We start from the raw sequence: 6,164 nt of genomic DNA, 5'->3' as shown, positions 1-6,164 counted from the left end.
CTTTTCCTCTTAACGGGTAGCAATGCACTCTTCCCCACCTAAATCTTCTGGATATTTTTATCCAGATCATCACCAAATAGTTTTTCTCCATGAAAGGGAAAGCCAGACAGCAACCTTTTACACTGTAATTCCACAGACCAGCTTTTTTGCCATAGGATTCGGTGCATATGCACTGTCAAATCGTGACATCTGCTGTATGGAGTCTTTAAGAGCATCTACTGCAAAACATAAAGTGCGAGGCAGATTTGTCAAATCTTCCACAGACTCTCCTTGAGAAGGAACCACCCTGGAAACTCATTTAATACAGTCATTTAAAGACTTACAAACTCCTGTAGCTGCCACTGCTGGTTGTATCGCAGACCTTGCAACAGCAAAGTCAGTTTTTAGCAAAGATTCCAACTTTTTTCAGCTGGATCTTTAAAAACATGGGCATTATCCACAGGACAGGTTAAACTTTTGTAACAGAAGAAATGGCAGCATCCACAGTAGGTATACTCCATTTTCTTGTGAACTTTTCCTCCATAGGATACAATAGAAAAAACATTTTGGGAGGAACAAAAATCCTATCAGGATGATCCCAATCAGCATACATTACCTGCTCCAAGAGCGGATGTAAGGGAAAAGCCTGAGGACTATGAGGAGGGTGCAATGAAACTAGAGAGGAAAAAGAGACTGCAGCCCAGTGGCGGCTGGTGCGTTGGGGGCACCGGGTTGCCACCCCCCCTATCCATGCGTCCAGACCCCTAATCTACATGCAGGGCGCCGGACACATGGAGTTCAATGGGTTTTTTTTTCTGAAGCACCTGATAAGAGTCAGAGGCTCTACTAGGCTGCAGAAAAGGGTGGGTCCAGGGCGAAGAGCACTGCGCCCTAGCCCACCCATTTGTGTGACAATAGCTAATTGCATTGAAGGGGGCACGCTAGTCACTCTGCATTGAAGGGGGAACGCTGGTCACTCTGCATTGAAGGGGGCACGCTAGTCACTCTGCTTCGAAGGGGTTACGCTGGTCACTCTGCATTGAAAGGGGCACGCTGGTCACTCTGCATTGAAGGGGGCACGCTGGTCATTCTGCATTTATCGGGGCACGCTGGTCACTCTACATTGAAGGGGGCATGCTGGTCACTCTGCATTGAAGGGGGCACACTGGTCACTCTGCATTGAAGGGGACACACTGGTCACTCTGCAATTATGGGGGCACACTGGCCACTCTGCATTGAAGGGGGCACACTGGTCACTCTGCATTGAAGGGGACACGATGCTCACTCTGCATTAAAGGGGGCACGCTGATCACTCTGCATTGAAGGGAGCACGATGGTCGCTCTGCATTGATGGGGCACGCTGATCACTCTGCATTGAAGGGGGCACGCTGGTCACTGTGTTTATGGGGGCAGCCTGGTCACTCTGCATTGATGGGGGCACACTGATCACTGGTCACTGTGCATTGGTGGGGGCACACTGGTCACTGTGCATTGAAGGGGGCATGCTGATCACTCTGCATTGAAGGGGGCATGCTGGTCACTCTGCATTGAAGGGGGCACGCTGGTCACTCTGCATTGAAGGGGGCACGATGGTCTCTCTGCATTGAAGGGGCACACTGGTCACTCTGCATTGAATGGGGCACGCTGGTCACACTGCATTGATGGGGGCACGCTGGTCACTCTGCATTTATGGGGGCACGCTGGTCACTCTGCATTTATGGGGGCACGCTGGTCACTCTGCATTGAAGGGGGCACACTGGTCATTCTGCAATGAAGGGGGCACACTGGTCACTGGTTACTCTGCATTTAAGGGGGCACACTATACCTTGATTACTGAAGGCCTCTTTCACACTTTTGTGACCTCAAAGTCAAGCAAGTTTTTACCACGTTTTTTGCCGCAAAGCAACGCCTATTACATTTTTCTGTTTGCGCCGCCCCCCCCCCCCCCCCTCAAAATTTTTGAGCACCAGGCACCACTGCTTCAGACATCTCTAAGGGAGGTAGTTTGTATCCAGACCAGACCGTTTCAGCGAGAGAATAAACTAACAATCTCTGGGATTGAGAGGCTGAGTATGACTCCTCAGGTCCTGACTCCCCAGTAGTGGAAACCTCAGCTTGTCCTTTTATAGGGTCATTTACAGCTACTTCTGTCACATCCTCTGCCCAATCCTGACCTAGATCAGGGGGTGGCTCAGGTGAGGGGGATCTATCACGTTTCATCCCTCCTTGCGACGCTGCAATCATGCCAGCAATCTTACCCTCAAGGCCAGCCAAGGCTGATGCCAAATCTTCCTTAGTGACGTAGGCTGAGACAGAAGCACTGGATGTGGCTACTATGCCTGACAACCACTTGCGCGCTGGAAATCCTTCCTTAAGAAATCATGCAGTTTCAGGCTGGCGGCTGGTGCGTTGGGGGCACCGGGTTGCCACCCCCCCTATCCATGCGTCCAGACCCCTAATCTACATGCAGGGCGCCGGACACATGGAGTTCAATGGGTTTTTTTTTCTGAAGCACCTGATAAGAGTCAGAGGCTCTACTAGGCTGCAGAAAAGGGTGGGTCCAGGGCGAAGAGCACTGCGCCCTAGCCCACCCATTTGTGTGACAATAGCTAATTGCATTGAAGGGGGCACGCTAGTCACTCTGCATTGAAGGGGGAACGCTGGTCACTCTGCATTGAAGGGGGCACGCTAGTCACTCTGCTTCGAAGGGGTTACGCTGGTCACTCTGCATTGAAAGGGGCACGCTGGTCACTCTGCATTGAAGGGGGCACGCTGGTCATTCTGCATTTATCGGGGCACGCTGGTCACTCTACATTGAAGGGGGCATGCTGGTCACTCTGCATTGAAGGGGGCACACTGGTCACTCTGCATTGAAGGGGACACACTGGTCACTCTGCAATTATGGGGGCACACTGGCCACTCTGCATTGAAGGGGGCACACTGGTCACTCTGCATTGAAGGGGACACGATGCTCACTCTGCATTAAAGGGGGCACGCTGATCACTCTGCATTGAAGGGAGCACGATGGTCGCTCTGCATTGATGGGGCACGCTGATCACTCTGCATTGAAGGGGGCACGCTGGTCACTGTGTTTATGGGGGCAGCCTGGTCACTCTGCATTGATGGGGGCACACTGATCACTGGTCACTGTGCATTGGTGGGGGCACACTGGTCACTGTGCATTGAAGGGGGCATGCTGATCACTCTGCATTGAAGGGGGCATGCTGGTCACTCTGCATTGAAGGGGGCACGCTGGTCACTCTGCATTGAAGGGGGCACGATGGTCTCTCTGCATTGAAGGGGCACACTGGTCACTCTGCATTGAATGGGGCACGCTGGTCACACTGCATTGATGGGGGCACGCTGGTCACTCTGCATTTATGGGGGCACGCTGGTCACTCTGCATTTATGGGGGCACGCTGGTCACTCTGCATTGAAGGGGGCACACTGGTCATTCTGCAATGAAGGGGGCACACTGGTCACTGGTTACTCTGCATTTAAGGGGGCACACTATACCTTGATTACTGAAGGCCTCTTTCACACTTTTGTGACCTCAAAGTCAAGCAAGTTTTTACCACGTTTTTTGCCGCAAAGCAACGCCTATTACATTTTTCTGTTTGCGCCGCCCCCCCCCCCCCCCCTCAAAATTTTTGAGCACCAGGCACCACTGCTTCAGACATCTCTAAGGGAGGTAGTTTGTATCCAGACCAGACCGTTTCAGCGAGAGAATAAACTAACAATCTCTGGGATTGAGAGGCTGAGTATGACTCCTCAGGTCCTGACTCCCCAGTAGTGGAAACCTCAGCTTGTCCTTTTATAGGGTCATTTACAGCTACTTCTGTCACATCCTCTGCCCAATCCTGACCTAGATCAGGGGGTGGCTCAGGTGAGGGGGATCTATCACGTTTCATCCCTCCTTGCGACGCTGCAATCATGCCAGCAATCTTACCCTCAAGGCCAGCCAAGGCTGATGCCAAATCTTCCTTAGTGACGTAGGCTGAGACAGAAGCACTGGATGTGGCTACTATGCCTGACAACCACTTGCGCGCTGGAAATCCTTCCTTAAGAAATCATGCAGTTTCAGGCGCGGTGTGCTACGTGCACGACCGCATCCACATGCCTGCCAATCGCGTCATGACATGTCCCTCCTGGCTTCATGCGCGCGAGGACAATCCTTTGCCACAGACACGCCACTGAAGGCGCTGCCTGATCTGGAGCTTTCCGAAGAGACGAATGTGTGGGCACTTACACACCAAGGCAAAAATCTGCATGCCAAACAACATGGGGTGAGAGCAGTTTAAGCAAACAAGTGCACTTTGTCACAGCTGATACACCTTTATAGGTGATCAACACAGGGTGAAAGCAACATGACACAGCTGATGCATCTACTGTTTTGCACAAGGGAACAATTTAAAAAAAATATTTTTACAAATTTTTTTAAAGTGGACTTACCAGTCCCACCACAGGATTCAGTTTTGTAACAAGAATCCAATCTTCACCCATCACGATGAGTTTCTGTCACTTGCCGATCTTTAAGGACTGGGTCCCCTTGTTTTTGAAGGGCCATCCCCTGGACCTGTAGAGCACCCTGCCGGAGCACCTTTGGGGTTTGGTTTTACCAAGGGTCCGGATCCCAGGGTCCAGTGCCTAAAAAGGACACCATTACAGGCAAAAACCTTTTATCTCCTTTCCCGAGGCTCTGGTACCATCCTTTTAGTCTTTGACTTTTTTGGATGGATCTGATTGCTAATCCCCTTAGATTCAGAGGTCTTTGGGGTTTGTAGCATAAACTTCTTTTTTCTTCTTTGAGAAAACAAAAAGATGTGGAGAGCCTCTCCCCCATGACCATCACCTTTACTTGCCGCCCGCCCGCCACAGCTATACTGCGGCAGGCTGGCTCGGCTGCGTGAACCGCTATACCTGTTCCTTACCCCCATTAGGCAGCAGGGAAGCCGATCTCCCTGTGGAGAAAGAACAATGGTCTGCTGTTGTAAACACAGCAGACTGCTGTTCTCTCGGGAACACAGGTCTATTGGTTGATTCTACAAGCCCATCCCTCTCACAGTTAGAAAACACCCCTTAGATCACCCCTGAGTTAACCCCCTTCCCTGCCCGTGTCATTTTTTAGAGTAACAGTGCATATTTTAGCACTGATTACTGTAGTAATGTCACTGGTCCCCCCAAAAGTGTAAAAAATTTCAGTTAAGTGTCCGATCTGTCCGTCGCAATGTTGCAGTCCCGCTAAAAATCGCAGATCGCCGCCATTATTAGTAAAAAAAATAAATAAATAAAAATGACATAAATCTTTCCCCTAGTTTGAGACGTGATAACTTTTGCACAAACCAATCAAAATACGTTTATTGGGATTTTTTTTTACCAAAAATATGTAGCAAAATACAAACTGGCCTAAAAAGATGAAAAATTTTGATTTTTAAATTTTGTTTTTGGCAATGTTTTAAGAAAGTGAAAAATATTGTTTATTTTTTCAGAATTGTGGCTATTTTTTTGTTTATGGCGCAAAAAATAAAAATGTCACAGGTGATCAAATACCACCAAAAGAAAGCTTGCATTGTGGGGGAAAAAAAGGATGACAGCATCGCAAGACCGCGCAATTGTCAGTTAAAATAACGCAAGGCCGAATTGCAAAAAAACTTTATTAATGTTCGTTGATTTATTTTTACACATGCACTTTGCACGTTATAATCATGTTTACTATTTTTTAGCGCTGCCCATTGTTTTTTATAATGTATATAGGCTTGTCTATTGACCTGTGCTAGCTGCTATTTTCATATTAGTTATTTAGCGCAAGTTTTTTTGGATTTTGAATTACAAAAAGTGACCTGGTCATTAAGGGGGCAAAACCTTCAGGGGCTGAAATGGTTAAGACACTGGCGAAAAAACGGAGGTACTTCCTGTATGGGAGGGGTTATATGGGGAGACTTCCTGTCTGATTGGTTGCCAGTGTCCATTCACCTATAGGTGGCGTATATCCCATATGGTAATGAATGTGGCTCTGTGTCCCCTGATTTACGTGTAGCACCCTCCTAGGTAGGTGCTAGGTAAAAGCATCTATTGCTCCTTCTGCTTATCAGGGGAGCCTGATCTATGAGGTTGCCTGTTGCATGTCTCCAGGTGTGATTCGCTGGGTCTGAGGGAGTGTCCCCACTGTATCCAATAAGGGAGCT

This window comes from Pelophylax lessonae (genome assembly GCF_965119305.1).
Source record: "Pelophylax lessonae genome assembly, chromosome: 13".
In the NCBI taxonomy this organism is placed as follows: domain Eukaryota; kingdom Metazoa; phylum Chordata; class Amphibia; order Anura; family Ranidae; genus Pelophylax; species Pelophylax lessonae.
Note: the sequence above shows the minus strand (reverse complement) of the source record.